The sequence below is a fragment of the Crocuta crocuta genome, unplaced genomic scaffold (genome assembly GCF_008692635.1).
Source record: "Crocuta crocuta isolate KB4526 unplaced genomic scaffold, BGI_CrCroc_1.0 scaffold4, whole genome shotgun sequence".
In the NCBI taxonomy this organism is placed as follows: Eukaryota; Metazoa; Chordata; class Mammalia; order Carnivora; family Hyaenidae; genus Crocuta; species Crocuta crocuta.
Window position 1 is genome coordinate 708233 of NW_027529996.1, and position 12641 is coordinate 720873.

General features: G+C 37.0%; 2 pseudogenes; one reads left to right on the forward strand and one right to left on the reverse strand.

Moving 5' to 3' along the window:
• The first annotated feature begins 702 nt into the window (after window positions 1–702).
• On the forward strand, window positions 703–838 carry LOC144231033 (thymosin beta-4, Y-chromosomal-like; annotated as a pseudogene).
• Window positions 839–10358: 9520 nt separating this feature from the next.
• On the reverse strand, window positions 10359–11438 carry LOC144231034 (tyrosyl-DNA phosphodiesterase 2-like; annotated as a pseudogene).
• Between the last annotated feature and the right edge of the window lie 1203 nt (window positions 11439–12641).

The following is a 12641-nucleotide window of genomic DNA, read 5'->3' on the forward strand; positions in this document are numbered from 1 at the left end:
TTTCGCTTAGGTCATGATCTCACGGTTCGTGGGTTCGAGCCCCGCATCGGGCTCTGTGCTGACTGCCAGCTCAGAGCCTGGAGCCTGTTTCAGTCTGTGACTCCCTCTCTCTCTGACCCTCCCCTGCTCACGCTGTCTCTCTCTCTCCTAGAAATAAATAAAACATTTAAAAAAAAAAAAAGAATATAATTCAAGAGTTCCCCTACAGCCACCCACACACACAGTTTTCCTTAAAATTTCCAAAAATTTGGACATAAATACAAATTTTTCATATGAAACATCAGCTGACAAGTGTTATTGCAAAGACACCTAGATTCTAAAGTTTGGATTCCAAAATCCAAGAGATTTTTCACCAGGGAAATATTAAAGTATGCCAGTACATATCCTAAAAGCATATAAACATATACCCTAGCATGTACCTGTAAGGATATTAGCAGCAGTCTTATTTTACAGTAATCAAAAACTGTAAACAACCTGAATGTCTACTTACAGTAGCATGAATGAGTTGTGAAACATTAATACAATGAAACAGTATATCACTAAGAAAATGACATAGTCCAATGTTATAGTATGCATGGCATTGCAAACACAATATTAAACAAAAGAAGTAACATAAAAATAATTCCACCCGGGCACTTGGCAGCAGCCACTGCAGATCAGACTCTACTTGCTGGAAAGCATCGCTCTGCTTCCTCTGCAACCATGTCTGAAAAACCCCATATGGCTGAGATGGAGAAATTCCATTAAGTTGAAATTGAAGAAGGCAGAAAAGCATGAGAAAAGTCCACTGTCTTCAAAAGAAACGACTGAACAGGAGAAGCAAGCAGGCAAATCATAATGAGGTGTGTGCCACCAGTAAGCACTGTACATTCCACAAGCATTGCCTTCTCATTTTACTTCTTTTAGCTCTTTAACTATAGAAGGTGCAAAGAGGTTGGATCAAATTTAAATGTCTGCTGTCCTTTCCTCATCAAAGAATCAGAACTACTGGGAAGAACACTGAGATTGCCTCCTCCATCTGCATGTCTGGTTGGGGAGGGAAGGAAAAGAACTTGCATGTTGGTGAAGGAAGAAGCTGAGTGGGACAACAGTGAAATCTAGAGTAAAAACCAAGTTGGTACAAGGTGTCCTGTAAGTTGCAAAATACAATTTAATCAGCGTACCATGTCTGTGTTCAGACGATTTTAATTATTGAAATGCACAATTTTTAATACACAACTTAAAAGCTTAAAATATGAAAAAACATTCCAACAGTATGATTCCACTCATATTAAGTTCAAAACAGGCAAAAACAGACTATTGTTTAAGAATGCAGATACAGGGAGCGCCTGTGTGGCTCAATCGGTTAAGTGTCCAACTTGGCTCAGGTTATGATCTCACGGTCCGTGGGTTCGAGTCCCGCATCAGGCTCTGTGCTGACAGCTCAAAGCCTTGAGCCTGCTTCAGATTCTGTGTCTCCTTCTCTCTGCCCCTCTTCTGCTCACTCTCTCTTTCTCTCTCTCTCAAAAATAAATAGAGATTTAAAATTTTTTTTTAAAAAGAATGCATGTAGGGGCGCCTGGGTGGCTTAGTCGGTTAAGCGTCCGACTTTCGCTTAGGTCATGATCTCGCGGTTCGTGGGTTCGAGCCCCGCGATGGGCTCTGTGCTGACTGCCAGCTCAGAGCCTGGAACCTGTTTCAGTCTGTGACTCCCTCTCTCTCTGACCCTCCCCTGCTCACGCTGTCTCTCTCTCTCTCCTAGAAATAAATAAAACATTAAAAAAAAAAAAAGAATGCATGTATAGATTGTAAAAGCATAAAGAGAAAGGTATAGTTATCGCAAAGCCAGAAGAGTGGATATCTCCAGGCTGGAGGGATAGGATTATAACTAGGGAGGAAGCCAGGAACTAAGTGGGTGTGCTTGGATGCTGCCAAGGTTCTATTTTTTGACATGGTTTATACTATGCTTATTTTATTTCGTTATTCATTAAACAGCATAAATATATTTTATAAACTCTTCTGTAAGTATATATATTTTATAATTAAAAAAAGAAAAAAGGAAAGGAAAAAGTTGGGTTAGGCATTAATGTAGAAGATATAATTACAGAATGCTGGTGAGGCACCAAGCTCTTATTGCTATATGTGTGCATGTGTCAACAAATACAGAATTAAAAGAGAAGGAGAGAAAAATAAAGATAAATAAAATAAGTCGGGGGAAAAAACATTTGCAAAGGAGATTACACTTAAAATTACTGAAAAATAATACATTTGTTGGATTGGAAATTGACAGATGAAAAATCTTCCATATGAATAAAAAGCTTAAGAAAACAGTTTGGAAGAAAAAAACTGAATGTCTTAATGGAAACATAATAGGCACTCATAAAATCATAAAATGTAAGAATGTTGCAAACATGGTTTTATGCAATGAATCCTGGAATCCTTAAAACATGAGGTTGCAAGTGAACTTCAAAAGAAGTCAGTTTCAACAATTAAAATAAATTGTATATTACCCAGAAGGCAGTAGATTTGCAATAAATCATTATTTTATGTCCTTAAATTTTACTATTTGACAGAAAAAAATCAAATAAATAAGCACCTAGTCAGAACATTCGACCTCAAAAGAAAGTGTTCCAAAATTTCTTAACTGCTTAAAATTCAATAAATAAAATTCAATAAACGTTTCTCAAAACATAGACCAAGCTCTGGCACATGAGCCAAAAGTTCAGAAGCATTTCCCTAGCAACTTCTGATTTCACATAGAGTGCTGCCCTCTGCAGGCAGCTTTAACCACATCTGATCCCATAAATGAGTACTTTTCTGTGGTGTTTTTGCAAAAAAAAAAAAAAAATTTGCAAAAGTTTCCACTTCTGTTTTCATGAATAAAATGTGTCTATTTTCCTCTCTAAACAAGTCATTTAAAGTTAATTGTAAACAAAGTGAAGATGTGTTATGATATGTTTTCAAGAAAACTTAAAAATAACTTACTTTTGCATTTAGAAAGAAAACCATAAAATGGTAAACTGTATATTATCATTTGAATTGCATTATTTAGACTACAAGAAGAACAAAATTTGCACTATTTTAAAAATTTATTTATTTATTTTGAGATGGGGAGAGAGAAAGAGAGAAAGGGAGCCTGCACAGGAAAGGGGCAGAGAGAATCCAAAGCAAGCTCTGCATTGTGAGCATGGAGCTCAATGAGGGGCTTGATCTCATTAACTGTGAGATCATGACCTGAGCCAAAATCAAGAATAGGACGCTCAACCAACAAGCCACCCAGATGCCCTAACATTTGAAATATTTTAAAGTATTTTTAAAAACTCGTTCAAGGGTAGATATATGAATAAAAATGAATTTAAAAATTACATGTTCCTCAATACTTGGTTAAAATTACTATTCTATAATCAAGCAGCCATCATTAGAAATAGTTTTCTTATTTCAATTATGCTGTTATCACTCAAAACTAGTTTTGAACTGCTTGTGTAAAATTGCCTTCAAAGTAAAGAGAGACTTAAGAAAAATCAGCCTATTTTATAATTACATTGTTTTTACTAAAAAACATTACTAAATTTCATTGTCGGCATTATTTACAAACTTAATTTTGGGTGCCATTTTTATTTTAGAGCAAATATGACTTTTTGGAACTAAAGATTTTCTACCATTAAGGATATTCAAAGGACTATGATGAAATTCTGAAAGAAGAATTCCTCTCCAAATTTTTGTCAATTAGAATAACTTTGTCAAAACTGTGTATATATATGTGTATGTGTGTGTGTATGTGTGTATATTTGTATGTTGTGTGTGTGTGGGTGTGGAGGGAGAAAATAATCATTTATATGTGAATGCCAGGTGTCAGCTCTGCTTAGAATGTAGAAAGTTATGAGAGAATGCCATTTCTACTCTAACAATAACAAGACAGATAACTAATAAAATCATAGTTTATTAAAAATTCATCAGAGAGCTAAATGTGGGAGGAAATATCTAATGAATTAAAATCCAGAAAGTTATAAACTTCTCTCTAGAGTGAAGAGACCCAACAGTTTTCTTTCATCCTAGGTGAAGTGGAAATGGAGAAACTTGCAGAGAAATAGGTAAAAAGAAAACTGCTGAACTTTTAAAATATTTTGATTTGGTAGACCAAGTGTGGTAGTTTAGAATCCTTAGGACAGAGTATGCCCACCTTCAACACTTTCCCACAGGCCTTCACAGAGTGCTCATGAGGAATACCAGTGCTATGGTAGGAATGCTGAAAGAAACCTTCGAACACTGGGGCTTTATGGTGATTGATACAAGGCAGCAGGCGACTAACTTTACTGAAGAGGGGCAGGAATGCTGAGAGAGACCTGCTCTTCTGACGTACGGTGTGAAGGACCTCATGAACTCTGAGGGCAGGAAAGAAGAAGGGAAGCAAGTTCTATAAATTCTCCGGGCCTAACACTGAGTTAGAGACAGTGATAAACTATGACTAGGAGAGGAGCAAGAAAGCTGAGACTCTCCCTGAGGTATAATCATAGGCCGTTTCTTGCAGTCTGGAGAGCAGAGGAGAATGAACTGAACTCTTTAAGTACTTGGGATCCCCAGTGAGTACCAAGCAATGACTGATTTTGGCTGGGGCAGAGGCAAGAATGCTGAAGGACATCCTTCTGAGATGAAGAGAACCAGGACCTAAGGAAGGCTGAAGGCAAATCAGGGGACTGGAAACAGACCCTCTAGACACACAGGACCCAAGTCTGATTAAAAAGAAAATTCTTATCCCTTGAACAAATTATTTGAAGTCGGTGATGAAATAAATCCAACTAAAGAAAGAGCCAAGCCCAGATTCAACTCAATTACAGATACGATTGACTCAGCTCCTCAGATCTTATCTCCCTTTTAGTGGCCTGACAAAAGGAATGTGCCCCTTTCTAAGTATATATTTATACCTATATCATGAAAATGATATTCCATTTTCCTCAGATTCTATATCAAACCATCAATCTCACACACACACACACACACACACACACACACACACACACAAAGTGACTTGTTCTCAAGAGAGAAACAGGCAATTAAAACCTGACCCAAAGATGGTCCAAGTGCTAGAATTATCAGAGCGACTTTAAAATAACAATAATAAACAAATTAAGAAATTTCATGTAAAAAAGGTAGGTAACATGTGTGAACAGATGGGGAATTATAGCATAAAGATGATAACTACAAAAAGGGGCCAGATGATAATCCTAAAAATGAAAACTAAAATATAAGACTAAGAATTATTTTGATAGGCTTATTGGCACACTGAACACATCACATGAATCAGTGAATCAGAAGAAAACTTAAATTATCCAAATTATAACACAAAGAGAAAAAATTTTAAAAAAATGGTAATCAGAAACTTCAATAACTTGAAACACTATCAAATAGGCTATCATTTGCATATCTGGAGTCCCAGAACAACAACAACAACAACAGAGAAGAAGAAATATAAGTAATGAGTGACAATTTTCCAAAATTGATAGAAGACATCAACTTAAGAAGTTAAGAAGAAACCCTAGAAGAGTAAATACAAAGAAAACCACACCTCATACAGGATATCATAGTCATACTGCTGAAATCTAAAGGATAAAGATACAAACTTGAAATCAGATGAAGAAATATTACATACAATAAACAATGATGAGAATGATGCCTGCCCTTGTATCAGAAAGAAAGAAAAAATGAAAGGGGTGAGCAGTGTAATGGCATCTCAAAGTTCTTGGAGAAAAAAGAAAAACTGTTAATCTAGAATTCTACATCCTACAAAAATGTCCTTTAAAAATGAGGTCAAGGGGCGGCCAGGTGGCTCAGTCAGTTAAGTGTCTGACTTTGGCTCAGGTCATGATCTCACCATTCATGGGCTCAAGCCCCACGTTGGGCTCTGTGCTGACAGCTAGCTCAGAGCCTGGAGCCTGTCTTCAGATTCTGGATCTCCCTCTCTCTCTGACCCTCCTCAGATCACGCTGTCTCTATCTCTCAAAAATAAATAAAACATTAAAAAAAATTTTAATTTTAAAAAATGAAGTCAAAATACACTATCCCGAAAAAGACATCCAGATACCATGTAGATGACATATGAAAAAAGGCTCAACATCAGTCATCATCAGGGAAATATGAATCAAAATCACAACAAGATACCACCTCACACCTGTCAGAATGGCTAAAATTAACAACTCGGGCAACAACAGATGTTGGTGAAGATGCAGAGAAAGAGGATCTTTTTTGCACTGCTGGTGGGAAGGCAAACTGGTGCAGCCACTCTAGAAAACAGTATGGAGGTGCCTCAAAAAAATAAAAATAGAACAACCCTATGACCCAGCAATTGCACTACTAGGTATTTATCCAAGAGTACAGGTATGATGTTTCAAAGGGGCACATGCACCCCAATGTTTATTGTTGACAGCCAGTATCAACAATAGCCAAAGTATGGAAAGAGCCCAAAAGTCCATCGACAGATGAATGGATAGAGAAGATGTGGTATATATGTTTAATGGAGGAATACTCGGTAATCAAAAAGAATGAAACTACATGGATGGAACTAGGGGGTATTATGCTAAGCAAAATTATTCAGTCAGAGAAAGACAAATCTATGACTTCACTCATATGAAGAATTTAAGATACAAAACAGATGAACACAAAGAAAGGGAAGCAAAAATAATATAAACACAGGGAGTGGGACAAAACATAAGAGACTCTTGGGGCGCCTGGGTGGCTTAGTCGGTTAAGCGTCCGACTTTCGCTTAGGTCATGATCTCACGGTTCGTGGGTTCGAGCCCCGCGTCGGGGTCTGTGCTGACTGCCAGCTCAGGGCTTGGAGCCTGTTTCAGAGTCTGTGTCTCCCTCTCTCTCTGACCCTTCCCTGCTCATGCTGTCTCTCTCTCTTGCCTAGAAATAAATAAAACATTTTAAAAAATTGAGTCAAAATAAAGACATTTAGAAGCAGGCAAAAACTGAAAGGATTCATTTTATCTACCATAGACTTGCACTGTAAGAAATATTAAATACTAATGGTCTGTTGGGGGCATCAGTAATTTTTTTCTATGTGTTTATTTGTATACTTTCAATTGCTGTGTCTTAAAGTTCAGTAATCACTTCTGCAATGTCTAATCTATCATGACTCCAACTCACCAACTATATTTTTCCCTTTACACACTGTAGTTTTAATCCCTGGAAGTCCAATTTAGGCCTTTTTAACATCTTCTGGCTTTACCTAACATGTACAACATTTACTCCAGCTTCCTGAACATAGGAAGTATAGCTATAGTAACTGTTTACCATCTTGGTTAACCAATTCTTTTGTGTCACATCTGGATTGATTTAATAGAATATTTTTCACCTCCTTATGGATAATACCTTGCTTCTTTTCATGCTGATAATTTTTATTGAATCCTAGACATTATTTTATCTTGTTGGATGCAGTATATTTTTGCATTTCTTTTTTTTCTTTTATAGTTTATTGTCAAGTTGGTTTCCATATAACACCCAGTGCTCATCACAAGTCCCCTCCTTCATGCCCATCACCTCTTTCCCCCTCTCCCCCACCCTCATCAACTCTCAGTTTGTTCTCAGAGTTTCTTATGGTTTGCCTCCCTTCCTCTACTATTTTTCCCCTGCCCCTCTCCCATAGTCCTCTGTTAAGTTTTTCCTGTTCCACATATGAGTGAAGACATATGATGTCTGTCATTCTCTGCCTGACTTATTTCACTTAGCATCACATCCTTGAGTTCCATCGACGTTTCTACAAATGGCCAGATTTCATTCTTTCTCATTGCCATGTAGTATTCCATTGTATATTATATATAAACCACATCTTCTTGATCCATTTGTCAGTTGATGGACATTTAGGCTCTTTCTGTGATTTGGCTACTGTTGAAAGTGCTGCTATGAACAATGGGGTACATGTACCCCTATGCATCAGCACTCCTGTATCCCTTGGGTAAATTCCTAGCAGTGCTACTGCTGGGTAGGGGAGTTCTATTGTTAATTTTTTGAGGAACCTGCACACTGTTTTCCAGAGGGGCTCTACCCATTTACATTCCCACCAACAGTGTAGGAGGGTGCCCGTTTCTCCACATCCTAACCAGCATCTAGAGTCTCCTGATTTGTTCATTTTAGCCATTCTGACTGGCGTAAGGTGGTATCTGAGTGTGGTTTTGATTTGTATTTCCCTGATGATGAGTGACGCTGAGGATTGTTTCATGTGTCTGTTGGCCATCTGGATGTCGTCTTTGGAGAAGTATGTTCATGTCTTCTGCCCATTTCTTCATTGGATTATTTGTTTTTCGGGTGTGGAGTTTATTTTTGCATTTCTATAAATATTCTTGAGCCATATTCTGGAGTGCTATTAAGCCACTTAGAACCAGTGTGATACATTCAGGTCTTGCTTGTGAGGGTTGTTAGGAGGAACAAAGCAGCATTTAGTTTATGGTTGATTTTGCCACTACTGAGGCAAAACATATCTGAGAACTCTCCATTTCCTTCTCCATTTTCATATACTGCTCTGACAATGACTTACTTTTAGGACCAGGTATTCCTGTATTCCTTGTGATTACTCTATAATCTGGAGAGGTAAGGAGTAGCATGTCTAAAAACCCTTTTATATACCAAACATGTATCCAATTTGTAAACTTTCTTTCATCTAGGTAAGGCAGCCTTGCCTACTTTCTCTAAAATTTCTCTACAAGTGAAGAAACATAAACGTATGTAACGCACACATATATCTATCAATTTCATACCAAATTACTGTCTATACTTTAGCTTTTAGCTGGAAACATTAATTTAAGAATTAACTGAAATTAATCTTTGATGTCCCTCTTTTGGACATCCTTCCTCCACTTCAGATGAACAGATTTGACACATTCAATGATTATGAAGTGATTAAAATATAAATTAACATTCTATCTTCCTAAGTACACTGAAAAAAGGCAACATGAGTAGCTTACAAATCCTTCTATTATTTGCAGTATAGAGAATAGGCCACCAGCTGGTGTTCAAATAACTAAATTGTTTTACTAAAAATTCAGAATAGAGGGATTGGCTAGAGTTGAATGATGCATTATGATTAAACGATTCAGCACTATGTCCAGGGGTTGCTGGTTTGAGAATGGTTATAAAGCTCCAATGACTAAACATCTTAATTTAAAACTCATAACACATATTTCATGCCAATGAATTAGAAATAAAAAGGAGATTTGATGACATCCCTGTTAAAATATTTTTCTATTGCTTCCATTTCTCTTCAAAAAAATTTTTTAAACAAGTAAAATTCCTTAAAGTACACTTTTATTAAAAATGTTTATTTTTTAACTTAAGATTAAACTTTTTATATTTATTTTTATTTTTGAGAGAAAGAGAAAGACAGAGTATGAGCAGGCAATGGTGGGGCGGCAGGTGGGGATGCAGAGAGAGGGAGACACAGAATCCAAAGCAGGCTCCAGGCTCTGAGCTGTCAGCACAGAGCCCAACACAGGGCTCAAACCTACCAATCACGAGATCATGACTTGAGCTGAAGTTGGCCACTTACCAACTCAGCTACCAGTGCCCCTTTAAAAATGTTTTCTTAAGCACATTAAAAATTGCTCCTTATCCCTCCCATGTGAAAGAATTCAACTTTATAAGAAGTAAATCTAAAAGACTATTCCTCTTTACACTTATTTTTCTCTTAGGAAAAAAGTACAGTGCAGCTATAAAACTGACTTTAATAATTATCAAGCCTATTTGCTTCTGTTGGCGACATGAATGGTGACATGTTGACAAACATGAATTTTTAAAAGTTGAAGAACTTAAAATCATAAGGTTTCACTTACAGGTGACCAATTATGTACTATTAGCTGACAAAAACAAAGTCTGCTATAGGATAGTTGTCGCCTATTTAAATGTACATAATCATGGCTTTTTCATTTAAGATAATCAGAATTTGTAAAATATAATGAAAAGATCCAATCCGCCAACCTCAATAATCTCTTATTTTTACTGTTAAATATTTACTTAAAATATAAACTATCTGGTGCCTGATTTTAAAAATAAACAAAATATAAAGGCTAGCCCAGAGACAATGTGGCCCTGTTTGAGAACCAGCTGGAACTCTGAGCACTATTAAAAGCTCCAAGGGTCCTGGTGGCCTGTTAAGAAGTCTCATATTCTGAACACCAGGTATGCTTGAATTTGAATAAACATCAATATTTAGTTTTGAAATCTGAGGACACAGTGCACAAAATAAAATCACAGCAGCGTTTTCTTCTGTGACAGTGACCTGGGATATTAATTCCTCTGTATTAAACCTACCTTTCCATATAGGAAATTACATTTGCAAAATCCAGAACGAAATTACCAGAAAATGTAAAACTTATTTGAAAACCATTTTATAATATCACATGTCAGTTGCACAGAAGACCCCAGTGATCACTAGGAAATCTACCACAGTCCAGTTTTTGCAACCCAAAGAGGTCCAAACTTTGAGAAACAATATGACCACTTTCTGCTGCTGTTCTGAAACATTCATTAAAACAAAGCTTACAAGTAGCAGATATTTGAAGATTAGAGTTCATTTGTGTATTCCATGCATACAGGCAATGCTTAGATTTGCCCCAAAACTCCCAGACATCCAAATTATTGTTGGGTAAACCACCATATCTGGTAACTTTGTGATCCCTTAAATTTGTATCTCCTGCAACTATAACTATAGACGACTCTGGAGCCCCTTGTATTTTCTTTAAAATCATTTTTAACCAATTAATTTTTTCCTTAGCATGCTGTCTCGTGCTCTCCAAATGAGAAGTCATAAGGCAAAGTTCATTTCCCGACACAGTTGCATACACACACAAAAAGGTTTTTCATCATTTTTGTATTTGGAAAAAGGATAATCTCTTGGATTTTAAATTTCATTCTTGATTTCTTCAACATTATAGCTGTGAAATATCCTCTTTCATGACCTGTAATAATCTTATCACTGCTTGCTCTCTTCTTTAGGTAGCTACAAATATGGGGGAATAACCTCCTATACAAATTACAAATATTTGAAATATTTGATTTTATCAAATCAATATTTGATTAAATATTTTACAATATTTGATAAAATCAAATGCTCAATATCTTCAGATGTACTGGTTTTAGAACTAATGGAATCAGTTGTTTCTTCATTCGTTAGGTTAACACAGGACTTGGACCTGGCTGGGGTCTCAGGACAGCTTTCCAAAGTGCCCTCCTCCACAGGGGGCTCAAAGTACAAGTTTAGTGCTCTTTCCATCTCCCAGTCATTCTCCACCAGGCAGCACTGAGCCACGGCAGTGTCACAGCTTGCAACCGAGGCAAACTCCACACAAATGTTCACCTACAGAAGTCCACACATAGAGGTCCACGCATAGAAGACACTTCTTTGCCTCAGGATCCCCCTCTGCCCCATCTGCCTTCAGAGTGGCCACCAAGCTGTTGGGCCACTCCATTCACTCACTGTGGGCAGACCAGACGCCTCTTCAAAATATTTTTATACTAACCATTGTTGAAGAAAAATGGCACATTTTAAATATCCCTTTAAATATTTTTTTAAAGTCAGGTAGCTCAATTTTGTTTCTCTCAACTTTTTGTTTTTTAAAGCAAAATCAAGTTTAAAAATGAGATTATTTAGATAAATTTAGGCAGTCATTTCCTCTGTAGCATTTGAAGACAAAAAAAAAACCTTGTAGGAACTAAAAAAATTTGACTTCTATACTACAGAAGTTGACTGAATACTGTACCTCTGAAATTCTTCACATCTATCACTTTTTAACCATACTCTATCTTTGACCTTTGCATTTGGGAGGACAGTCTGGCCTGTTGGTAGTGTCAGATTAGGATTTCAGAGCTTTGATCTGGAATGCTAGTTTTCTAGTTCAGAGGTTTTCAGCTTTCATTCAGCTTTGACACATGAGGGATGATGTTCCCATGCATAACACAAGGCATTTTCTTCTCTTTCTCTTAATATTAAAAGGCAAGTGAAATAAAGTGGCTTTATTACATAACTAAACTTGAATCTTATCAAATTTAAAGTAAATCATCACCACAGTAGCAAATAACTTGATGCATCGTAGCCTCCCAAGTAGTCTACTAGGCAGACTCTCCCAGAGGTACCAAAACAGAAGGGCTCACAGACCAAATAAAGATAAGTGAATCATACAGTTAGATGAATCAACTGAAAACATACAGCAAGAGGAGAAGGGCCAAACTGGCAGAGTAAAAAGACCCTAAACTTAGCTTGTCCCACAAATACAACTAGATAACACTCACATCAGTGTAATAACCCAGAAAACAGCCTGAAGACTGGCAGAACAAACTCCACAACTAAAGGTAGAGAAGATGCCACATCAAAGAGGGTAAGAAGGGCAGACACATGGTAGGGAGTGAAACTGTGGCCATCCACTCAGTGCAGGGGAGGCAGCTGTGGGTGTAGAGAAGAGCAAAAAACAGACTATCACACCAAGAAGCCCACATGAGGAAGAGAAATCCCTATAATATTTGGTTTTACAAAACTAAAGGAGCCAAATTTCTAGAGTTTTAATAACCAGTGAGACTTAAAGCCTGAAATTTTAAAAATCAGAGGGTACAGCTCTGGGAGAGTCCAGAGGGTGATAGAAAGCTGAGGTCCTGCCCTTAGATAGCACAACAAACAG